General features: G+C 50.6%; 1 non-coding gene across 1 annotated transcript in view; it reads right to left on the bottom strand.

Annotated features, from left to right (window-relative positions):
• Positions 1-1,742, bottom strand: part of LOC149573356 (18S ribosomal RNA) — a 1,811-nt gene extending 69 nt beyond the window's left edge. Inside the window, exon 1 of the ribosomal RNA XR_016360589.1 lies at positions 1-1,742. This exon is cut by the window's left edge and continues 69 nt beyond it. This is a non-coding gene — a ribosomal RNA (18S ribosomal RNA).
• Between the last annotated feature and the right edge of the window lie 24,674 nt (positions 1,743-26,416).

The following is a 26,416-nucleotide window of genomic DNA, read 5'->3' on the forward strand; positions in this document are numbered from 1 at the left end:
TCAGTGAACTTCTCGCGACGTCGCCGACAGGAACCGCTGTCGTCGCCGCGATCCGAACACTTCACTGGATCATTCAATCGGTAGGAGCGACGGGCGGTGTGTACAAAGGGCAGGGACGTAGTCAACGTGAGCTGATGACTTGCGCTTACTAGGAATTCCTCGTTGAAGATCAATAATTGCAATGGTCTATCCCCATCACGATGCAATTTGGCAAGATTTCCCAAACCTTTTGGGCCAGGGAGAGAAACTCGTTGGTTGCATCAGTGTAGCGCGTGTGCGGCCCAGAACATCTAAGGGCATCACAGACCTGTTATTGCCTCAAACTTCCATGGCCTAGGAGGCCATAGTCCCTCTAAGAAGCTGGCCGCGAAGGGGAACCTCCGCGTAGCTAGTTAGCAGGCTGAGGTCTTGTTCGTTAATGAAATTAACCAGACAAATCGCTCCACCAACTAAGAACGGCCATGCACCACCACCCATAGAATCAAGAAAGAGCTCTCAATTTGTCAATCCTTACTATGTCTTGACCTGGTAAGTTTCCCCGTGTTGAGTCAAATTAAGCTGCAGGCTCCACTCCTGGTGGTGCCCTTCCGTCAATTCCTTTAAGTTTCAGCCTTGCGACCATACTCCCCCCGGAACCCAAACACTCTGATTTCTCAGAAGGTGCTGGCAGAGTCCTTAGAGCAACATCCGCCGATCCCTAGTCGGCATTGTTTATGGTTGAGACTAGGACGGTATCTGATCGTCTTCGAGCCCCCAACTTTCATTCTTGATTAATGAAAACATCCTTGGCAAATGCTTTCGCAGTGGTTCGTCTTCCATAAATCCAAGAATTTCACCTCTGACAATGAAATACGAATGCCCCCGACAGTCCCTATTAATCATTACTCCAGTCCCGAAGGCCAACAGAACAGGACCAGACTCCTATCGCGTTATTCCATGCTAATGTATTCAGAGCGTAGGCTTGCTTTGAGCACTCTAATTTTTTCAAAGTAACGGCGTCGGAACCGCGACCCAACCAATTAAGGCCAGGAACACGCCGCCGGCAGAAGGGACGTGAGGGCCAGTGCACACCCAGAAGGCAGACCGACCGTGACGACCCAAGGTCCAACTATGAGCTTTTTAACTGCAACAACTTAAATATACGCTATTGGAGCTGGAATTACCATGGCTGCTGGCACCAGACTTGCCCTCCAATGGATCCTTGTTAAGGGATTTAGATTGTACTCATTCCAATTACCAGACTCGATGAGCCCAGTATTGTTATTTATTGTCACTACCTCCCCGTGTCAGGATTGGGTAATTTGCACGCCTGCTGCCTTCGTTGGATGTGGTAGCGGTTTCTCAGGCTCCCTCTTCGGAATCGAACCCTAATTCTCTATCACCCGTCACCACCATGGTAGGCCTCTATCCTACCATCGAAAGTTGATAGGGCAGAAATTTGAATGAAGCGTCGCCAGCACAAAGGCTGTGCAATCCGTCGAGTTATCATGAATCACCAGAATAGCGGGCGAGCCCGCGCTGGCCTTTTATCTAATAAATGCATCCCTTCCGAGAGTCGGGATTTGGTGCACGTATTAGCTCTAGAATTACTACAGTTATTCAAGTAGCAAAGTACCATCAAAGAAACTATAACTGATTTAATGAGCCATCCGCAGTTTCACAGTCTGAAATAGTTCATACTTAGACATGCATGGCTTAATCTTTGAGACAAGCATATGACTACTGGCAGGATCGACCAGGTAGCTTCTAACAACGAGGGGACCCCCAAGACTTGCTACAGCCAAGGGATGCCCGCCGCGATGGGAAACCAAAATTTGCATTCGCTCCGTCATGCATCCAAACATAATCCGCCGCACAAGCAACAAGAATGACGTTCACAGCACTTGCAGGACTCGCAACGCTCAAAGATTTTGCACAAGAGGAAAGTGTCCCATCGTCGACTGGAGAGGGCTGAACAGGGAGCCTTAGTTCACAGGCACCTGGGAAGAACATCCCGTACGGAACCCTTTTCCCTCGAACTCGCTGTTGCCACTACTCGGAAAGAAGCCTCGAGTCTGTACGAGATGCACCGCGCACGTAGCCACCTCAATTGTAAGGCCACTCAGAGACATCCATTTCCCACACATATGCCTCCTACACGCCTATTGAGTTGCACCCGCACAGACAAAATCCTTCTTGATCACAACAAACATTTTCCCATGACAAAGAGCTGGTTGCCGAAGTGCCAACGGAGACCACCGTGCTGAAGGGTGAAGGGCCGTGCGAGTCGAAAACATGGCTGGTTATGCGATTGGCGGGGGCATCACTGTGCACACGACCACCTCAATTATAAGGCCGCTCAAGGGCATCGTGTATAACAACACCCCCTCTGCACATTTATAGGTGATGAGAGCCCACCCGCATACACGGACATGTCTAACCTCTGGCAAATATCTCCTTTCCCAGCACAGCCTCGCTAACCATTCCCCGTGACACGTGATCTGCCAGCGCAGGTACAAAAAAGTTCCTACGACTGAACACTCACACTAGCATTGTCGGACAAGCTTCAATCTCATGCACATGCACATACTGAAGAACTGGCACCGCGAGGGAACCACCCGCGAGCACCCACATCTCAGCAAAAAGCATTCGTGCAATTTCTTCCCCTAGACAGACACGTTGGGCCTGCACTTGTCGAAGCATTGCAAAGATGAGCGCTCTGGTTCGCAGGAGCCTGAGAAGAACATCTCGTACGAAACCCGTTCCCCCAAAATGCTCGAATCACAAATGCTCGCAGCAGGGTCGTAATGCAAAGATGTACACCGCACACGCGACCGAGTAAGGACACTCAGAGACATCCATTTCCCAGGCATATGCCCCCTACACGCTTTTTGGTGCAGCCTGTACAAACGGCCATACTTCGACAAGCCCTCCGAGAATTTTGCATATGAAGAGAGAGATGAAACGCCCTGGGCTTTTTGTCCACACAATGCAAACACCGAACGCTCTCTTTAGGGGGGAGCTGAAGAAGAGTATCTCCCGCAAAACCCACGAGCCGTAGCCGTTCGGATCGTCGCATAGGGCAGGACAGGGCATGCAGAGTTTCCGGATCCAAACAAAAATTATCGGTAATACTCTACGCTTCTACTGGCCCAGACCACAAAGGCTGCCACGACAGTGCCATGCACTTCTGTAGGATGAGACAGTGAAGAGGCGAGCACGCACTGAGAATGCACTAGCGAATAAATTATGCGGCAACCAAACCTTTCGCCGGCCCCCCTCTCAATCCCAAGGCTCTACCGATCGGCAAAAACTTAGGGTGGAGAGTGGACCCTTGATGAAATTAGGGACGTCGAGCAATGCACCCGTGCAACCAAACCATCTCTTTCCTTCTTGCCATCCGGGCAGGATAAAAATGCAATGATAGAACGTGCCAATGAGACGGAGCCCTTGGCTAAAAGATACAACTCCATACACACTCAGCAACAAGCGCATCTTAGAATCGAACACCATATGTGCAGTGTGTTGCAAGCCATGCAGACACCTACATATAGGGTATATCCATCAAAACAAAGCGACAAGTACTTCCCACCAGCTCCGCCATTGCGATTACCGAATGGGATAATACTCACCACCACAGATTAATGACCATCATTACCATCTCGGAATAGATACAAGCACATCGAGCTTCATCCGATCAGCTGGATGAATTTCACCTTGAAGGGGCCCAATCCAAAAGTTTCGGAGGTCATCTCCTGGAACTCTCAAGAACAAGGCCCATCTTACATGCAAACTCTGCTACTGCGCAAACATAGTTTGCAATTAAAGAGAAATTGCAAGGCCGTCACAATGGCCCAAGGCCAATGCTCCGACTAAGTCAATTTTTTCTTGCAATCACCATGCCGCCGTTCACAGAGAGATCTCCCCATTCACTTGTGACGCGACGCACAATCCAAGGGATAGACGTGAGCTCGCCCTTGAAAGGCCACTTTCCAAGGCATCCCCCGATGACACATTGGAACGACAACCGCTGTCAAACCATTTCCCAATGTTGTGCCGATCGAGTTGGCACAGAACCACTAGATGAGGGCTCCCGTTTTAGATCGAGTTTTAAAATCACCAAGAAGACGCGGTGAGGGCTGGCAACCGCTGCCAAACCTTTTTTCCGAAATTGCGCTAGCTGAGTGACTAGAAAACATGCTTTACGCGATAGGCACGCAAAAAAATTTGCTAGAGCGCCAAGCACCCACCTCATGGCTAGAGACAAGGGCTCACCATTAGATCAACTTCAAAATCGCTGAACAGATGTGCTGTAGAATGGCAACCGCTGCCAAGTCTCTTCCATAGTTGCGTCGGTCGAGTGATCGAAGAAGGTGATCTAAGAGAGGGTCCAAGTGTAGGCATTCGTTGGGGGATTCGCGCCGATGGCATAAATTTATGCAGTACCCGAGCAACACCGGACGGAGCTAATAGATGAGGGCTCTCGTTTTAGATCGAGTTTTAAAATCACCAAGTAGACGCGGTGAGGGCTGGCAATCGCTGCCAAACCTTTTTCCGAAATTGTGCCAGCTGAGTGACAACAAAACATGATCTAAAGGAGAGTCCAGGAATAGCACCCTCGAGGGTGGGCTTCATGCCCCTCTAATTGATTCAACGTCGGCGTCCACCGTTTCAAAATCCGACATATCCATCCGCCCTGACAGCGGTGTTGAATCAATGAGGGGGGCACGGGAGAGGCTCGCGGCAACCACCTCTCCCATTGTAGCCGCGATAGGCATGCAAAAAGATTTTGCTAGAGCGCCAAGCACCCACCTCATTCCTAGAGACAAGGGCTCACCATTAGATCAACTTCAAAATCGCAGAACAGACGCGCTGTAGAATGGCAACCGCTACCAAGTCTCTTCCGTAATTGCGTCAGTTGAGTGATCGAAAAAGGTGATCTAAGAGAGGGTCCCAGCGTAGGGCATTCGTTGGGGTAATCGCGCCGATGGCAAAAATTTGTGCAATACCCGCGCAACACCGGACGGAGGTGCTAGACGAGGGCTCCCATTTTAGATCGAGTTTTAAAATCACAAAGAAGACGCGGTGATGGCTGGCAACCGCTGCCAAACCTTTTTTTGAAATTGCGCCAGATGAGCGACAAGAAAACATGATCTAAAGGAGAGTCCAGGAATAGCACCCTCGAAGGTGGGCTTCATGCCCTTCTAATTGATTCAACGTCGGCGTCCACCATTTCAAAATCCGACATATCCATCCGCCCTGACAGCGGCATTGAATCAATGAGCTGGGCACGGGAGAGGCTCGCGGCAACCACCTCTCCCATTGTAGCCGCGATAGGCTCGCAAATTTTTTTTTCTAGAGCACCAAGTACCCACCTCATGGCTATAGACAAGGGCTCACCATTAGATCAACTTCGAAATCGCAGAACGGACGCGGTGTAGAATGGCAATCGCTGCCAAGTCTCTTCCGTAATTGCGTCGGTCGAGTGATCGAAGAAGGTGATCTAAGAGAGGGTCCAAGCGTGTAGGCATTCATTGGGGGATTCGTGTCGATGGCAAAAATTTGTGCAATACTCGAGCAACACCGGACGGAGGTGCAAGACGAGGGCTCCCGTTTTAGATCGAGTTTTAAAATCACCAAGTAGACGCGGTGAGGGGCTGGCAACCGCTGCCAAACCTTTTTTCGAAATTGCACCAGCTGAGTGACAAGAATACATGATCTAAAGGAGAGTCCAGTAAAATAGCACCCTCGAGGGTGGGCTTCATGCCCCTCTAATTGATTCAACGTCGGCGTCCACCATTTCAAAATCTGACATTTCCATCCGCCCTGACAGTGGCGTTGAATCAATGAGGGGGGCACGAGAGAGGCTCGCGGCAACCACCTCTCCCCTTGTAGCCACGATAGGCACGCAAAAAATTTTGCTAGAGCGCCAAGCACCCACCTCATGCCTAGAGACAAGGGCTCACCATTAGATCAACTTCAAAATCGCTTAACAGACGCGCTGTAGAATGGCAACCGCTGCCAAGTCTCTTCCGTAGTTGCGTCGGTCGAGTGATCGAAGAAGGTGATCTAAGAGAGGGTCCAAGCATAGGCATTCATTGGGGGATTCGCGCTGATAGCATAAATTTATGCAATACCCGAGCAACACCGGACGGAGGTGCTAGACGAGGGCTCCCGTTTTAGATCGAGTTTTAAAATCACCAAGTAGACGCGGTGAGGGCTGGCAACTGCTGCCAAACCTTTTTCCAAAATTGCGCCAGCTGAGTGACAAGAAAACATGATCTAAAGGAGAGTCCAGGAATAGCACCCTCGAGGGTGGGCTTCATGCCCCTCTAATTGATTCAACATCGCCGTCCACCATTTCAAAATCCGACATATCCATCCGCCCTGACAGCGGCGTTGATTCAATGAGGGGGGCACAGAAGAGGCTCGCGGCAACCACCTCTCCCGTTGTAGCCACGATAGGCATGCAAAAAAATTTTCTAGAGCACCAAGCACCCACCTCATGCCTAGAGACAAGGGCTCGCCATTAGATCAACTTCAAAATTGCTAAACAGATGTGCTGTAGAGTGGCAACCGCTGCCAAGTCTCTTCCGTAGTTGCGTCGGTCGAGTGTTCGAAGAAGGTGATCTAAGAGAGGGTCCAAGCATAGGCATTCGTTGGGGGATTCGCGCCGATGGCATAAATTTATGCAATACCCGAGCAACACCGGATGGAGGTGCTAGACGAGGGCTCCCGTTTTAGATCGAGTTTTAAAATCACCGAGTAGACACGGTGAGGGCTGGCAACCGCTGCCAAACCTTTTTCCAAAATTGCACCAGCTGAGTGACAAGAAAACATGATCTGAAGGAGCGTCCAGGAATAGCACCCTCGAGGGTGGGCTTCATGCCCCTCTAATTGATTCAACGTCGCCGTCCACCATTTCAAAATCCGACATATCCATCCGCCCTGACAGCGGCGTTGAATCAATGAAGGGGGCACGGGAGAGGCTCGCGACAACCACCTCTCCCCTTGTAGCCGCGATAGGCACGCAAAATTTTTTTTCTAGAGCGCCAACCACCCACCTCATGCCTAGAGACAAGGGCTCGCCATTAGATCAACTTCAAAATCGCTGAACAGACGCGCTGTAGAATGGCAACCGCTGCCAAGTCTCTTCCGTAGTTGCGTCGGTCGAGTGATCGAAGAAGGTGATCTAAGAGAGGGTCCAAGCATAGGCATTCGTTGGGGGATTCGCGCCGATGGCATAATTTTATGCAATACCCGAGCAACACCGGACGAAGGTGCTAGACAAGGGATCCCATTTTAGATCAATTTTTAATATCACCAAGTAGATGCGGTAAAGGATGGCAACCGCTGCGAAACCTTTTTCCGAAATTGTGCCAGCTGAGTGAGAAGAAAACATTATCTAAAGGAGAGTCAAGGAATAGCACATCCGGGGTGGGCTTCATGCCCCTCTAATTGATTCAACGTCGGCATCCACCGTTTCAAAATCTGACATATCCATCCGCCTTGACACCGGCATTGAATCAATGAGGGGGGCATGGGAGAGGCTCACGGCAACCACCTGTCCTATATAAGCTATTAGTGCGAGGCTCGCTCTGCATTAGAAATTAGCGAACACACCGACATCCGCCTTAAAAATCCAAATCCTTTAAAATTCCTACCAAACAGCCATTCACGACCCAATTTTTTATGGGGTCGGCAGAGGAGCAAAAGATTGGCATCGGTTAGGAGATGTGAGTTCATGGAGCCGAGGGACTGAAATGGTCATCGAGCTCATCCGATCAACTGGATGAATTTCACCTTGAAGGGGCCCAATCCAAAAGTTCCGGAGGTCATCTCCTGGAACTCTCGTGAACAAGGCCCATCTTACATGCAAACTCTGCTACTGCGCAAACATAGGTTGCAATTAAAGAGAAATTGCGAGGCCGTCACAATGGCCCGAGGCCAATGGCTCCGACTAAGTCAATTTTCTCTTGCAATCACCATGCCGCCGTTCATAGAGAGATATCCCCATTCACCTGTGACGCGACGCACAATCCAATGTCTAGACGCGAGCTCACCCTTGAAAGAAAGACCACTTTCCAAGACATCCCCCGATGACACATTGGAACGTCAACCGCTGTCAAACCATTCCCAATGTTGTGCCGATCGAGTTGGCACAGAGGCGACCTTAGGGAGCTCCCGCGTAGCAATCGGGATGTGCTTTCGTGCCCATCTCTCACAAAAACCAATGTTAGCTGTGGACAAATTTGGAATCCAAGGGCTCGCATCCATCGATATCATCGGCACTGGGTCTATATATTCAAAGGCCACGGAGAGGTTCCGATAAGAGAAGCTCCCCTGCTCACTCGCACAAACATCCCAAATTCTAGACACAAGCTCCTGCCCTTAGCATCGCTCTCCAAATCACCGCAATGACACATTGGAATGACAATCGCTGTCAAACAACTCCCGAAATTGTGGCAATGGAGTGAGAAAGAAGAGCATCTTTGGGGAGCCGCACATAGCAAACGGGCTGTGCTGCTGCATCATTCCGCTCTTATATAGATCCAAAATCGTTGATTTCGTTTGGAATCTGAGGCTGCATTCGTCCTTGCTCAAACAAGCAATAGCTCTTCTAATCAAATGGCCATGGGGAGCTTCCGATAACAAAGGCTCCCTTGTCACTCGTGATGCGCAGGCCAACTGCTAGACGACGGGTCGCCCTTCAGATCGCTGCCCAGGCAACCACCACAACGGCACCATTGGAACGACAACCGCTGCCGAACCATTCTGAAAATTTTGTGCCAAAGAATTTGTTGCATAGAGAACGACTCTAGGGAGAGAGCCCTCGCATAGCAAAATCAGGATGGCTTCACGGCCCTCCCAATAGAAACGATGCTGGTGCCAATATTCCAAAAATCTGAATAACGTGTCTTTCGCGAACACCAGCACTGATTTCTATTGGGGAGGGTCGCCGAGAACTTTTGTTATCAAAGCTCCCATTGTAGCCGCGATAGGCACACAAAAAATTGCTAGAGCCCCAAGCACCCACCTCATGGCTAGACAAGGGCTCGCCATTATTAGATCAACTTTGAAATCGCTGAACAGACGCGCTGTGGAATGGCAACCGCTGCCAAGCCTCTTCCGTAATTGCGTCGGTCGAGTGATCGAATAAGGTGATCTAAGACAGAGTCCAAGGCTAGGGATTCATTGGGGGATTCGCGCTGATAGCAACAAATTATGCAATACCCAGGCAACACCGAACGAAGGTGCTAGACGAGGGCTCCCATTTTAGATTGAGTTTTAAAATCACCAAGTAGACGCGGTGAGGGCTGGCAACCGCTGCCAAACCTTTTTCTGAAATTGCGCCAGCTGAGTGACAAGAAAACATGATCTAAAGGAGAGTCTAGGAATAGCACCCTCGAGGGTGGGCTTCATGCCCCTCTAATTGATTCAACGTCGCCGTCCACCATTTCAAAATCCAACATATCCGTCCACCCTGACAGCGGTGTTGAATCAATGAGGGGGGCATGGGAGAGGCTCGCGGCAACCACCTCTCCCGTTGTAGCCGCGATAGGCAAGCAAAAAATTTTACTAGAGCGCCAAGCACCCACCTCATGCCTAGAGACAAGGGCTCGCCATTAGATCAACTTTGAAATCGCTGAACAGACGCGCTTTAGAATGGAAACCGCTGCCAAGTCTCTTCCGTAGTTGCGTCGGTCGAGTGATCGAAGAAGGTGATCTAAGAGAGGGTCCAAGCGTAGGCATTCATTGGGGGATTCGCATCGATGGCATAAATTTATGCAATACCCAAGCAACACCGGACAGAGGTGCTAGACGAGGGCTCCCGTTTTAGATCGAGTTTTAAAATCACCGAGTAGACGCGGTGAGGGCTGGCAACCGCTGCCAAACCTTTTTCTGAAATTGCGCCAGCTGAGTGACAAGAAAACATGATCTAAACGAGAGTCCAGGAATAGCACCCTCGAGGGTGGGCTTCATGCCCCTCTAATTGATTCAACATCGCCGTCCACCGTTTCAAAATCCGACATATCCATCCGCCCTGACAGCGGCATTGAATCAATGAGGGGGGCACGGGAGAGGCTCGCGGCAACCACCTCTCCCGTTGTAGCCGCGATAGGCATGCAAAAAATTTTGCTAGAGCGCCAAGCACCCACCTCATGCCTAGAGACAAGGGCTCGCCATTAGATCAACTTCGAAATCGCTGAACAGACGCGCTGTAGAATGGCAACCACTGCCAAGTCTCTTTCGTAGTTGCGTCGGTTGAGTGATCGAAGAAGGTGATCTAAGAGAGGGTCCAAGCGTAGGCATTCGTTGGGGGATTCGCGCCGATGGCATAAATTTATGCAATACCCGAGCAACACCGGATGGAGGTGCTAGACGAGGGCTCCCATTTTAGATCGAGTTTTAAAATCACCGAGTAGACGCGGTGAGGGCTGGCAACCGCTGCCAAACCTTTTTCCGAAATTGCGCCAGCTGAGTGACAAGAAAACATGATCTAAAGGAGAGTCCAGGAATAGCACCCTTGAGGGTGGGCTTCATGCCCCTCTAATTGATTCAACATCGCCGTCCACCATTTCAAAATCTGACATATCCATCCGCCCTGACAGCGGCGTTGAATCAATGAGGGGGGCATGGGAGAGGCTCGCGGCAACCACCTCTCCCCTTGTAGCCACGATAGGCACGCAAAATTTTTTTTCTAGAGCGCCAACCACCCACCTCATGCCTAGAGACAAGGGCTCGCAATTAGATCAACTTAAAAATCGCTGAACAGACGCGCTGTAGAATGGCAACCGCTGTCAAGTCTCTTCCGTAGTTGCGTCGGTCGAGTGATCGAAGAAGGTGATCTAAGAGAGGGTCCAAGCATAGGCATTCATTGGGGGATTCGCGCCGTTGGCATAATTTTATGCAATACCCGAGCAACACCAGACGGAGGTGCTAGGCGAGGGCTCCCGTTTTAGATCGAGTTTTAAAATCACCAAGTAGACGTGGTGAGGGATGGCAACCGCTGCCAAACCTTTTTTCGTAATTGCGCCAGCTGAGTGAGAAGAAAACATGATCTAAAAGAAGAGTTGAGGAATAGCACATCCAGGGTGGGCTTCATGCCCCTCTAATTGATTCAACGTCGGGGACCACCATTTCAAAATCTGACATATCCATCCGCCTTGACACCGGCGTTGAATCAATGAGAGGGGCATGGGAGAGGCTCGCGGCAACCACCTCTCCTATATAAGCTATTAGTGCGAGGCTCTCTCTGCATTAGAAATTAGTGAACACACTGACATCCGCCTTAAAAATCCAAATCCTTTAAAATTCCTACCAAACAGCCATTCACGACCCAATTTTTTATGAGGTCGGCAGAGGAGCAAAAGATTGTCATCGGTTAGGAGATGTGAGTTCATGGAGTCGAGGGACTGAAATGGTCATCGAGCTCATCCGATCAACTGGATGAATTTCACCTTGAAGGGGCCCAATCCAAAAGTTTCGGAGGTCATCTCCTGGAACTCTCGAGAACAAGGCCCATCTTACATGCAAACTCTGCTACTGCGCAAACATAGGTTGCAATTAAAGAGAAATTGCGAGGCCGTCACAATGGCCCGAGGCCAATGGCTCCGACTAAGTCAATTTTCTCTTGCAATCACCATGCCGCCGTTCACAGAGAGATCTCCCCATCCACTTGTGACGCGACGCACAGTCCAAGTGCTAGACGTGAGCTCGCCCTTGAAAGAAAGACCACTTTCCAAGACATCCCCCAAGACATCCCCCATTCACTTGTGACGCGACGCACAACCTAAGTGCTAGACGCGAGCTCGCCCTTGAAAGAAAGACCACTTTCCAAGACATCCCCTGATGACACATTGGAATGACAACCGCTGTCGAACCATTCCCAATGTTGTGCCGATCGAGTTGGCACAGAGGCGACCTTAGGGAGCTCCCGCGTAGCAATCGGGATGTGCTTTCATACCCATCTCTCACAAAAACCAATCTTAGCTGTGAACAAATTTTGCCGCAATGACACCATTGGAACGACGACCGCTGTCGAACAACTCCCGAATTTGTGCCCCGATGGAGTGAGAAAGAATAGCAACTTTGGGGAGCCGCGCATCGCAAACGGGCTGGCTGCTGCTTCATTCCGCTCCTATATATAGATCCGATGTCGTTGATTTCGTTTGGAATCTGAGGCTGCATTCGTCCTTGCTCACACAAGCAATGGCTCTTCTCATCGAATGGCCACGGGGAGCTTCCGATCACAAAGGCTCCCTTGTCACTCATGACGCGCAGCCCAACTGCTTTTCAAAATTCTGCCAGCTTGAGTGACAAGAAAACATGATCTAAAGGAGAGTCGAGGAATAGCACCTCGAGGGTGGGCTTCATGCCCCTCCAATTGATTCAACGTCGGCGTCCACCGTTTCAAAATCTGACATTTCCATCCACCTCGACACCGTCATTGAATCAATGAGAGGGGCACGGGAGAGGTTCGCGGCAACAACCTCTCCTATATAAGCTATTAGTGCGAGGCTCGCTCTGCATTAGAAATTAGCGAACACGCCGACATCCGCCATAAAAATCCAAATCGTTGAAAATTTTGACCAAACAGCCATCCACGACCCAATTTATTATGAGGTCATCTAAGGAGCAAAAGATTGTCGTCGGTTAGGAGATGTGAATTCATGGAGCCAAGGGACTGAAATGGTCATCGAGCTCATCCGATCAACTGGATAAATTTCACCTTGAAGGGGCCCAATCCAAAAGTTCCGGAGGTCATCTCCTAGAACTCTCAAGAACAAGGACCATCTTACTTGAAAACTCTGCTACTGTGCAAACATAGGTTGCAATTAAAGAGAAATTGCCAGGCCATCACAGTGGCCCGAGGCCAATGCTCCGACTAAGTCAATTTTCTCTTGCAATCACCATGCCACCGTTCACAGAGAGATCTCCCCATTCACTTGCGACGTGACGCACAATCCAAGTGATAGACGCGAGCTCGCCCTTGAAAGGCCAGGCCACTTTCCAAGACATCCCCTGATGACACATTGGAACGACAACCACTGTCGAACCATTCCCAATGTTGTGCCGATCGAGTTGGCACAGAGGTGACCTTAGGGAGCTCCCGCGTAGCAATCGGGATCTGCTTTCGTACCCATCTCTCACAAAAACCAATCTTAGCTGTGAACAAATTTAGAATCCAAGGCTCGTATCCATCGATATCGTCAGCACTGGGTCTATATATTCAAAGGCCACGGAGAGGTTCCGATAAGAGAAGCTCCCCTGCTCACTCGCACAAACATCCCAAATGCTAGACACAAGCTCCCGCCCTTAGCATCGCTCTCCAGATCGCCGCAATGACACATTGGAACAACAACCGCTGTCGAACAACTCCCGAATTTGTGCCGATGGAGTGAGAAAGACGAGCAACTTTGGGGAGCCGTGCATGGCAAACGGGCTGCTGCTTCATTCCGCTCTTATATATAGATCCGATGTCATTGATTTCATTTGGAATCCAAGGCTGCATTCATCCTTACTCACACAAGCAATGGCTCTTCTCATCGAATGGTCACGGGGAGCTTCCGATTACAAAGGCTCCCTTGTCACCCGTGATGCACAGCCCAACTGCTAGACGACGGCTCGCCCTTCAGATCGCTGCCCAGGTAACCACCACAACGGCACCATTGGAATGACAACCGCTGCCGAACCATTCCGAAATTTTTTTTCCAAAGAAGTTGTTGCAAAGAGAACGACTCTGGGGAGAGAGCCCTCGCATAGCAAAATCGGGATGGCTTCACGGCAGCTGGATGGGATTTGAATTCATGGAGCCAAGGGAGTGAAATGGTCATCGAGCTCATCCGATCAACTGGATGAATTTCACCTTGAAGGGGCCCAATCCAAAAGTTCAGGAGGTCATCTCTTGGAACTATCAAGAACAAAGGCCAATCTTACATGCAAACTCTGCTACTGCGCAAACATAGGTTGCAATTATAGAGAAATTGCAAGGCCGTCACAATGGCTCGAGGTCAATGCTCCGACTACTAAGTCAATTTTCTCTTGCAATCACCATGCCGCCGTTCATAGAGAGATCTCCCCATTCACTTGTGACGACACACAATCCAAGTGCTAGACGCGATCTCGCCCTTGAAAGGCCGCGTTCCAAGACATCCCGATGACACATTGGAACGACAACCACTGTCGAACCATTCCCAATGTTGTGCCGATCGAGTTGGCACAGAGGCGATCTTAGGGAGCTCCCGCGAATTGATCGGGAAGTGCTTTCGTACCCATCTCTCACAAAAACCAATGTTAGCTGAACAATTTTAGAATCCAAGGCTCGTATCCATCGATATCGTCGGCACTGGGTCTATATTCAAAGGCCACGGAGAGGTTCCGATAAGAGAAGCTCCCCTGCTCTCTTGCACAAACATCCCCAAATGCTAGACGCAAGCTCCCACCCTTAGCATCGCTCTCCAGATCACCGCAATGACACATTGGAACGATAAACGCTGTCGAACAACTCCCGAATTTGTGCCGATGGAGTGAGAAAGAAGAGCCAGATCGGGTCGACGAAAATGGCTAAGCCAGATCGGGTCGGCCAGCATGGCTCGGCCACCATTTTTCGCCGAGAGCTTTCGATATTAAAGCTCACATGTAGCAGCAATAAGTACACCATGACAAAATTGCTAGAGCGCCAAGCACCCATAGCAAATTGCCATTATACCAAGCAACGTCGGAGTGCTAGACAAGGGCTCACGTTTAGATCAAGTTTTAAAATCACCAAAAAGACACGCCATGGATCGGCAACCGCTGCCTCACCTTTTCCAAAATTGAGTCATCGGTAAACATGATCTAAAGGAGAGCCGAGGAAAAGCACTAAGATCGCTTCATGCCCCTTTCATTCATTCAACATCAGCATAAACCGTTTGAAAACCCAACAATCCGATCCGCTTAGACACAAATGTTGAATCAATGAAAGGGGCATGGGAGAGGCTCGCGGCAACAACCTCTCCTATATAAGCTATTAGTGCGAGGCTCTCTCTGCATTAGAAATCTGCGACAGCGCAGACAAAATCCTTAAAAATCCAATTCAATGAAAAATGTGACCAAACAGCCATCAACGACACCGTTTTTGGGGCTCGCCCAGATCGGCTCGGCCAGAATGGCTCGCCCAGATCGGCTCAGCCAGCATGGCTCGGCCAGATCGGCTTGGCCAGCATGGTGATTTGCTAACTCGGTGAGAGTACTTCGAATTGTCAAGAACAAAGGCCAATCTAACATGCAAACTCTGCTACTGCGCAAACATAGGTTGCAATTATAGAGAAATTGCAAGGCCGTCACAATGGCTCGAGGCCAACGCTCTGACTACTAAGTCAATTTTCTCTTGCAATCGCCATGCCGCCGTTCACAGAGAGATCTCCCCATTCACTTGTGATGATGCACAATTCAAGTGCTAGACGCGAGCTCGCCCTTGAAAGGCCGCGTTCCAAGACATCCCGATGACACATTGGAACGACAACCGCTGTCGAACCATTCCCAACGTTGTGCCGATCGAGTTGGCACAGAGGCGATCTTAGGGAACTCCCGCGTATTGATCGGGAAGTGCTTTCGTACCCATCTCTCACAAAAACCAATGTTAGCTGAACAATTTTATAATCCAAGGCTCATATCCATCGATATCATCGGCACTGGGTCTATATTCAAAGGCCACGGAGAGGTTCCGATAAGAGAAGCTCCCCTGCTCGCTTGCACAAACATCCCCAAATGCTAGACGCAAGCTCCCGCACTTAGCATCACTCTCCAGATCACCGCAATGACACATTGGAACGACAACCACTGTCGAACAACTCTCGAATTTGTGCCGATGGAGTGAGAAATGAGAGCTAGATCGGGTCGACGAAAATGGCTAAGCCAGATCGGGTCGGCCAGCATGGCTCGGCCACCATTTTTTCGCCGAGAGCTTTCGATATTAAAGCTCCCATGTAGCCGCGATAAGTACACCATGACAAATTGCTAGAGCGCCGAGCACCCATAGCAAATTGCCATTATACCAAGCAACGCCGGAGTGCTAGACAAGGGCTCACGTTTAGATCAAGTTTTAAAACCACCAAAAACACACACCATGGATCGGCAACCGCTGCCTCACCTTTTCCAAAATTGAGTCATCGGAAAACATGATCTAAAGGAGAGCCAAGGAAAAGCACTGAGATCGCTTCATGCCCCTTTCATTCATTCAACATCGGCATACACCATTTGAAATCCCAACAATCCGATCCGCCTAGACACCAATGTTGAATGAATTAAAGGGGCACGGGAGAGGCTCGCGGTAACAACCTCTCCTATATAAGCTATTAGTGTGAGGCTCGCTCTGCATTAGAAATCTGCGACAGCGCGGACAACTCCCTTAAAAATCCAATTCAATGAAAAATGTGACCAAACAGCCATCCACGACATCGTTTTTGGAGCTCGCCCAGATCGGCTCGGCCAGAATGGCTCACCCAGATCGGCTCGGCCAGCATGGCTCGGCCAGATCGGCTCGGCCAGCATGGTGACTTGTTGACTCGGTGAGAGTACTTCAAACTGTCAAGAACAAAGGCCAATCTAACATGCAAACTCTGCTACTGCGCAAACATAGGTTGCAATTATAGAGAAATTGCAAGGCCGTCACAATAGCCCGAGGCCAATGCTTCGACTACTAAGTCAATTTTCTCTTGCAATCGCCATGCCACCATTCATAGAGAGATCTCCCCATTCACTTGTGACAATGCACAATTCAAGTGCTAGACGCGAGCTCGCCCTTGAAAGGCCGCGTTCCAAGACATCCCGATGACACATTGGAATGACAACCGCTGTCGAACCATTCCCAATGTTGTGCCGATCGAGTTGGCATAGAGGCGATCTTAGGGAACTCCCGCGTATCGATCGGGAAGTGCTTTCATACCCATCTCTCACAAAAACCAATGTTAGCTGAACAATTTTATAATCCAAGGCTTGTATCCATCGATATCGTCGGCACTGGGTCTATATTCAAAGGCCACGGAGAGGTTTCAATAAAAGAAGCTCCCCTGCTCACTTGCACAAACATCCCCAAATTCTAGATGCAAGCTCCTGCACTTAGCATCGCTCTCCAGATCACCGCAATGACACATTGGAATGACAACCGCTGTCGAACAACTCCCGAATTTGAGCCGATGGAGTGAGAAACGAGAGCCAGATCGGGTCGACGAAAATGGCTAAGCCAGATTGGGTCGGCCAGCATGGCTCGGCCACCATTTTTCGCCGAGAGCTTTCGATATTAAAGCTCCCATGTAGCCGCGATAAGTACACCATGACAAATTGTTAGAGCGCCGAGCACCCATAGCAAATTGCCATTATACCAAGCAACGCCGGAGTGCTAGACAAGGGCTCACGTTTAGATATAGTTTTAAAACCACCAAAAACACACGCCATGGACAAGGGCTCCCGCACTTAGCATCGCTCTCTAGATCACCGCAATGACACATTGGAATGACAACCGCTATCGAACAACTCCCAAATTTGTGCTGATGGAGTGAGAAACGAGAGCCAGATCGGGTCGACGAAAATGGCTAAGCCAGATCGGGTCGGCCAGCATGGCTCAGCCACCATTTTTCGCCGAGAGCTTTCGATATTAAAGCTCCCATGTAGCTGCGATAAGTACACCATGACAAATTGCTAGAGCGCCAAGCACCCATAGCAAATTGCCATTATACCAAGCAACGCCGGAGTGCTAGACAAGGGCTCACGTTTAGATCAAGTTTTAAAACCACCAAAAAAACACGCCATGGATCGGCAACCGCTGCCTCACCTTTTCCAAAATTGAGTCATCGAAAAACATGATCTAAAGGAGAGCCGAGGAAAAGCACTGAGATCGCTTCATGCCCCTTTAATTCATTCAACATCGGCATACACCATTTGAAAACCCAACAATTCGATCCGCCTAGACACCAATGTTGAATGAATGAAAGGGGCACGGGAGAGGCTCGCGGCAACAACCTCTCCTATATAAGCTATTAGTGTGAGGCTCGCTCTGCATTAGAAATCTGCGACAGCGCGGACAACTCCCTTAAAAATCCAATTCAATGAAAAATGTGACCAAACAGCCATCCACGACACCATTTTTGGAGCTCGCCCAGATCGGCTCGGCCAGAATGGCTCGCCCAGATCGGCTCGGCCAGCATGGCTCGCCCAGATCTGCTCGGCCAGCATGGCTTGCCCAGATCGGCTCGGCCAGATCGGGTCGGCCAGCATGGTGACTTGGTGACTCGGTGAGAGTACTTGGAACCGTCAAGAACAAAGGCCAATCTTACATGCAAACTCTGCTACTGCGCAAACATAGGTTGCAATTATAGAGAAATTGCAAGGCCGTCAAAATGGCCCGAGGCCAATGCTCCGACTACTAAGTCAATTTTCTCTTGCAATCGCCATGCCGTCGTTCACAAAGAGATCTCCCCATTCACTTGTGATGACGCACAATCCAAGTGCTAGACGCGAGCTCGCCCTTGAAAGGCCGCGTTCCAAGACATCCCGATGACACATTGGAACGACAACCACTGTCGAACCATTCCATGGCTAGCCCAGATCGGCTCGGCCAGCATGGCTCAGCCAGAATGGCTCGGCCAGCATGGCTCAGCAAGAATGGCTCGCCCAGATCGGCTCGGCCAGAATGGCTCGGCCAGCATGGCTCGGCCAGAATGGCTCGCCCAGATTAGCTCGGCCAGCATGGCTCGGCCAGAACGGCTCGGCCAGCATGGCCCGACCAGCATGGCTCGGCCAGAACGGGTCACAAAGATCGGCTCGCCCAGATTGGCTCGGCCAGAATGGCTCACCCAGATCGGCTCGGCCAGCATGGCTTGCCCAGAACGGCTCAGCCAGATTGGGTCAGCCAGAATGGCTCGCCCAGATCGGCTTGGCTAGCATGGCTCGGCCAAATCGGCTTGGCCAGATCGAGACGGTGACTTGATGAATGGACTTAAAGAGTTAGCTTGGCGGGGTGACTTGATGAAAGGACTTAAAGAGTCGACTTGGCAGGGTGACTCGATGAACGAACTTAGAGGGTCGACTTTGCAGGGTGACTTGATGAACAGACCTAAAGAGTTGACTTGGTGAGAGTACTCGGTGGGGTGACCTGATGAACAGACTTAGAGAGTCGACTTGGTGAGAGTCCTTGGTGGGCCGACCTGGTTGGGTGACTTCGTGAACTGACTTAAAGAGTCGACTTGGTGGGAGTACTTGGTGGGGTTTGACTTGATGAACGGACTTCAAGGGTCGACTTGGCGAGGTGACTTGATGAACGGTCCTAAAGAGTTGACTTGGTGAGAGTACTTGGTGTGGTGACTTGATGAAAAGACTTAAAGAGTCGAATTGGTGAGAGTAATTAGTGGGGTGACTTGATGAACGCACTTGAAGGGTCGACCTGGTGGGGTGACTTTATGAACGGACCTAAAGAGTTGACGTGGTGAGAGTGCTTGGTGGGGTGACTTGATGAACATAGTTAAAGAGTCGACTTGGTGAGAGTAGTTGGTCGGGTGACTTGATGAATGCACTCGAAGAATCGACTTGGTTAGAGTACTTGGTGGGGTGACTTGATGAACGGACTTAAAGATTCGACTTGGTGGGCCGACCTAGCGGGGTGACTTGATGAACGGACTTAGAGAGTCAACTTGGTGAGAGTACTTGGTGACATGGTGGGCCGACCTGGCCGGGTGACTTGATGAAAAAACTTAAAGAGTCAACTTGGCGAGAGTACTCGGTGGGCTGACCTGGTCACGTGACTTGATGAACGGACTTAAAGATTCGACTTGGTGGGCCGACCTCGCGGGGTGACTTGATGAACGGACTTAGAGAGTCAACTTGGTGGGTCAAACTAGCGGGGTGACTTGGTGAGAGTACTTGGTGGGCTGACCTGGCAGGGTGACTTGATGAACGAACTTAGAGAGTCGACTTTGTGAGAGTACTTGGTGGGTCGAACTGGCGGGGTGACTTGATGAACGAACTTAAAGAGTTGACCTGGTGAGAGAACTTGGTGGTCCGAGCTGGCGGGGTGAATTGATGAACGAACCTAAAGAGTCGACTTTGTGAGAGTACGTGGTGGGCCGACCTGACGGGGTGAGTTGATGACCGAACTTAAAGGGTCGACTTGGTGAGAGTATTTGGTGGGCCGACCTGGCGGGGCGACTTGATGAACGAACTTAAAGAGTCGACTTGGTGAGAGTACTCGGTGGGGTGACCTGATGAACAAACCTAAAGAGTCGACCTGGTGAGAGTACTTGGTGGGCCGACCTGGTGGGGTGACTTGGTGAGCAAACTTAAAGAGTCGACTTGGTGAGAGTAGTTGGTGGGCTGACCTGGCGGGGTGACTTGATGAACGAACTTAAAGAGTTGACCTGGTGGGCCGACTTGGCAGAGTGACTTCATGAATGAACTTAAAGAGTCCGCTTGGTGGGCCGAACAGGCGAGGTGACTTGATGAACGAACTTAAAGAGTCGAATCGGTGAGAGTAATTTGTTGGCTGACCTGGTGGGGTGACTTGATGAATGAACTTAAAGAGTCGACTTGGTGGGGTGACTTGATGAACCCACTTGAAGGGTCGACTTGGTGGGGTGACTCTATGAACGGACCTAAAGAGTTGACTTGGTGAGAGTACTTGATGGGGTGACTCGACAAAAGGACTTAAAGAGTCGACTTGGTGAGAGTACTTGGTGGCTCGACTTTATGAGCAGACTTAAAGAGTCCACTTGGTGAGAGTGGGCCTAACGGGGCGATGTGGTGAGTGGGCCTAACGGGGCGAGTTGGTGGGGTGACTTGATGAACGCACTTGAAGGGTCGACCTGGTGGGGTGACTTTATGAACGGACCTAAAGAGTTGACGTGGTGAGAGTGCTTGGTGGGGTGACTTGATGAACATAGTTAAAGAGTCGACTTGGTGAGAGTAGTTGGTCGGGTGACCTGATGAACGCACTCGAAGAATCGACTTGGTTAGAGTACTTGGTGGGGTGACTTGATGAACGGACTTAAAGATTTGACTTGGTGGGCCGACCTGGCGGGGTGACTTGATTAACAAACTTAGAGAGTCGACTTGGTGAGAGTACTTGGTGACTTGGTGGGCCGACCTGGCCGGGTGACTTGATGAACAAACTTAAAGAGTCGACTTGGCGAGAGTACTCGGTGGGCTGACCTGGTCACGTGACTTGATGAACAGACTTAAAGATTCGACTTGGTGGGCCAACCTGGCAGGGTGACTTGATGAACGGACTTAGAGAGTCGACTTGGTGGGTTGAACTAGCGGGGTGACTTGGTGAGAGTACTTGGTGGGCTGACCTAGCAGGGTGACTTGATGAACGAACTTAGAGAGTCAACTTTGTGAGAGTACTTGGTGGGTCAAACTGGCGGGGTGACTTGATGAACAAACTTAAAGAGTCGACTTGGTGAGAGAACTTGGTGGGCCGAGCTGGCGGGGTGAATTGATGAACGAACCTAAAGAGTCGACTTTGTGAGAGTACTTGGTGGGCCGACCTGGCAGGGTGAGTTGATGACCGAACTTAAAGGGTCGACTTGGTGAGAGTACTTGGTGGGCCAACCTGGCGGGGCGACTTGATGAACGAACTTAAATAGTCAACTTGGTGAGAGTACTGAGTGGGGTGACCTGATGAACAAACCTAAAGAGTCGACCTGGTGAGAGTACTTGGTGGGCCGACCTGGCAGGGTGACTTGGTGAGCAAACTTAAAGAGTCGACTTGGTGAGAGTAGTTGGTGGGCTGACCTGACGGGGTGACTTGATGAATGAACTTAAAGAGTCGACCTGGTGGGCCGAATTGGCAGAGTGACTTCATGAACAAACTTAAAGAGTCCACTTGGTGGGCTGACCTGGCGGGGTGACTTGATGAACGAACTTAAAGAGTCGACTCGGTGAGAGTAATTTGTGGGCTGACCTGGCGGGGTGACTTGATGAATGAACTTAAAGAGTCGACTTGGTGGGGTGACTTGATGAACCCACTTGAAGGGTCGACTTGGTGGGGTGACTCTATGAACGGACCTAAAGAGTTGACTTGGTGAGAGTACTTGGTGGGGTGACTCGACGAAAGGACTTAAAGAGTCGACTTGGTGAGAGTACTTGGTGGCTCGACTTTATGAGCAGACTTAAAGAGTCCACTTGGTGAGAGTGGGCCTAACGGGGCGATGTGGTGAGTGGGCCTAACGGGGCGAGTTGGTGGGGCAACTTGGCGAGCGGTATTAGAGAGATGACGTGGTGAGGAGACTCGACGAGTTGGTTTGTTGAGATGACATGGTGAGCTGACTTGGCGAGTCAACCTGGAGAGCGAACTTAAAGAGTCGACTTGGCAACATACTCGAGTCGACTCGGTGAGGCGACCTGGCGAGCGGGCTCAAAGAGTCAACATGGTGAGGCGACTCATTGAGTCAACATGGTGAGGCGACTCATGGTGAGGAGCTATCCTTGAGGCGACTTGGTGGGCCTAATTGATTAGTCGACTTGGTGAACCAACCTGACGAGCTGACACGGTGAGCGGGCTTAAAGAGGCGACGACTTGGTGGGGTAACTCGGCAAGCCAACTTATCGAGGCGAGATGGTGAGTCAACTTGGTGAGCTGACTTGGTGATCGCACTTAAAGAGTCAACTTCGTGAGGTGACTCGGCGAGTTAGCCCGCTGATGCGACTTGGGCGGGCCGACCTGGCGAACGAACTTAAAGAGGCGACTTCGGCGGGCTGACCTGGTGAGCGAACTTAAAGAGTTGACTTGGCAACATACTTGAACAACCGACTTGGTGAGCTGACATGGTGAGTGGGCTTAGAGAAGCAACTCGGCGGGGCGACTTGATGAACGGACTTAAAGGGTCGACTTGGTGGGGTGACTCGATGAACGGACCTAAAGAGTTGACTTGGTGAGAGTACTTGGTGGGGTGAACTGATGAACGAACTTAAAGAGTCAACTTGGTGGGAGTACTTGGTGGGCCGACTTGATGAATGGACTTATAGAGTTGATTTGGTGAGAGTAGTTGTTCAGGTGACTTGATGAACGCACTTAAAGAGTCGGCTTGGCGGGGTGACTTGATGAAAGGACTTAAAGAGTCGACTTGGCGGGGTGACTCGATGAACGAACTTAGAGGGTCGACTTTGCGGGGTGACTTGATGAACGGACCTAAAGAGTTGACTTGGTGAGAGTACTCGGTGGGGTGACCTGATGAACAGACTTAGAGAGTCGACTTGGTGAGAGTCCTTGGTGGGCCGACCTGGTTGGGTGACTTCGTGAACTGACTTAAAGAGTTGACCTGGTGGGAGTACTTGGTGGGGTTTGACTTGATGAACGGACTTCAAGGGTCGACTTGGCGAGGTGACTTGATGAATGGTCCTAAAGAGTTGACTTGGTGAGAGTACTTGGTGTGGTGACTTGATGAAAAGACTTAAAGAGTCGAATTGGTGAGAGTACTTGGTGGGGTGACTTGATGAACGCACTTGAAGGGTCGACCTGGTGGGGTGACTTTATGAACGGACCTAAAGAGTTGACGTGGTGAGAGTGCTTGGTGGGGTGACTTGATTAACATAGTTAAAGAGTCGACTTGGTGAGAGTAGTTGGTCGGGTGACTTGATGAACGCACTCGAAGAATCAACTTGGTTAGAGTACTTGGTGGGGTGACTTGATGAACGGACTTAAAGATTCGACTTGGTGGGCCGACCTGGTGGGGTGACTTGATGAACGGACTTAGAGAGTCGACTTGGTGAGAGTACTTGGTGACTTGGTGGACCGACCTGGCCGGGTGACTTGATGAACAAACTTAAAGAGTCGACTTGGCGAGAGTACTCGGTGGGCTGAACTGGTCACGTGACTTGATGAACGGACTTAAAGATTCGACTTGGTGGGCTGACCTGGCGGGGTGACTTGATGAACGGACTTAGAGAGTCGACTTGGTGGGTCAAACTAGCGGGGTGACTTGGTGAGAGTACTTGGTGGGCCGAGCTGGCAGGGTGAATTGATGAATGAACCTAAAGAGTCGACTTTGTGAGAGTACGTGGTGGGCCGACCTGGCGGGGTGAGTTCATGACCAAACTTAAAGGGTCGACTTGGTGAGAGTACTTGGTGGGCCGACCTGGCAGGGTGACTTGATGAACGAACTTAAAGAGTCGACTTGGTGAGAGTACTCGGTGGGGTGACCTGATGAACAAACCTAAAGAGTCGACCTGGTGAGAGTAGTTGGTGGGCCGACCTGGCGGGGTGACTTGGTGAGCAAACTTAAAGAGTCGACTTGGTGAGAGTAGTTGGTGGGCTGACCTGGCAGGGTGACTTGATGAACGAACTTAAAGAGTCGACCTGGTGGGCTGACTTGGCAGAGTGACTTCATGAACGAACTTAAAGAGTCCACTTGGTGGGCCGACCTAGCGGGGTGACTTGATGAACGAACTTAAAGAGTCGACTCGGTGAGAGTAATTTGTGGGCTGACCTGGCGGGGTGACTTGATGAATGAACTTAAAGAGTCAACTTGGTGGGGTGACTTGATGAACCCACTTGAAGGGTCGACTTGGTGGGGTGACTCTATGAACGGACCTAAAGAGTTGACTTGGTGAGAGTACTTGGTGGGGTGACTCAACCAAAGGACTTAAAGAGTCGACTTGGTGGCTCGACTTTATGAGCAGACTTAAAGAGTCCACTTGGTGAGAGTGGGCCTAACGGGGCGATGTGGTGAGTGGGCCTAACGGGGCGAGTTGGTGGGGTGACTTGGTGAGCGGTATTAGAGAGCCGACATGGTGAGGTGACTCGGTGAGTTGGTTCGTTGAGATGGCATGGTGAGCTGACTTGGCGAGTCGACCTGGCGAGCGAACTTAAAGAGTCGACTTGGCAACGTACTCAAGTCGACTTGGTGAGGCGACCTGGCGAGCGGGCTCAAAGAGTCAACATGGTGAGGCAACTCATTGAGTCAACATGGTGAGGCGACTCATGGTGAGGAGCTATCCTTGACGTGACTTGGTGGGCCTACTTGATTAGTCAACTTGGTGAGCCGACCTGATGAGCTGACATGGTGAGCGGGCTTAAAGAGGCGACGACTTGGTGGGGTAACTCGGCAAGCCAACTTATCGAGGCGAGATGGTGAGTCGACTTGGTGAGCTGATTTGGTGAGCGCACTTAAAGAGTCAACTTCGTGAGGTGACTCGGCGAGTTAGCCCGCTGATGCGACTTGGGCGGGCTGACCTGGCGAATGAACTTAAAGAGGCGACTTGGGCGGGCTGACCTGGTGAGCGAACTTAAAGTGTTGACTTGGCAACGTACTTGAACAACCGACTTGGTGAGCTGACATGGTGAGTGGGCTTAGAGAAGCAACTCGGCGGGGTGACTTGATGAACAGACTTAAAGGGTCGACTTGGCGGGGTGACTCGATGAACGGACCTAAAGAGTTGACTTGGTGAGAGTACTTGGCAGGGTGAACTGATGAACAGACTTAAAGAGTCGACTTGGTGGGAGTACTTGGTGGGCCGACTTGATGAACGGACTTATAGAGTCGACTTGGTGAGAGTAGTTGTTCTGGTGACTTGATGAACGCACTTAGAGAGTCGGCTTGGCGGGGTGACTTGATGAAAGGACTTAAAGAGTCGACTTGGCGGGGTGACTCGATGAACGAACTTAGAGGGTCGACTTTGCGGGGTGACTTGATGAACGGACCTAAAGAGTTGACTTGGTGAGAGTACTCGGTGGGGTGACCTGATGAACAGACTTAAAGAGTCGACTTGGTGAGAGTCCTTGGTGGGCCGACCTGGTTGGGTGACTTCGTGAACTGACTTAAAGAGTTGACTTGGTGGGAGTACTTGGTGGGGTTTGACTTGATGAACGGACTTCAAGGGTGGACTTGGCGAGGTGACTTGATGAACGGTCCTAAAGAGTTGACTTGGTGAGAGTACTTGGTGTGGTGACTTGATGAAAGGACTTAAAGAGTCGAATTGGTGAGAGTACTTGGTGGGGTGACTTGATGAACGCACTTGAAGGGTCGACCTGGTGGGGTGACTTTATGAACGGACCTAAAGAGTTGACGTGGTGAGAGTGCTTGGTGGGGTGACTTGATGAACATAGTTAAAGAGTCGACTTGGTGAGAGTAGTTGGTCGGGTGACTTGATGAACGCACTCGAAGAATCGACTTGATTAGAGTACTTGGTGGGGTGACTTGATGAACGGACTTAAAGATTCGACTTGGTGGGCCGACCTGGCGGGGTGACTTGATGAACGGACTTAGAGAGTCGACTTGGTGAGAGTACTTGGTGACTTGGTGGGCCGACCCGGCTGGGTGACTTGATGAACAAACTTAAAGAGTCAACTTGGCGAGAGTACTCGGTGGGCTGACCTGGTCACGTGACTTGATGAACGGACTTAAAGATTCGACTTGGTGGGCCGACCTGGTGGGGTGACTTGATGAACGGACTTAGAGATTCG

Source organism: Cupressus sempervirens, chromosome 2, assembly GCF_028749045.1.
Source record: "Cupressus sempervirens isolate cs-2001-9-10 chromosome 2, ASM2874904v1, whole genome shotgun sequence".
In the NCBI taxonomy this organism is placed as follows: domain Eukaryota; kingdom Viridiplantae; phylum Streptophyta; class Pinopsida; order Cupressales; family Cupressaceae; genus Cupressus; species Cupressus sempervirens.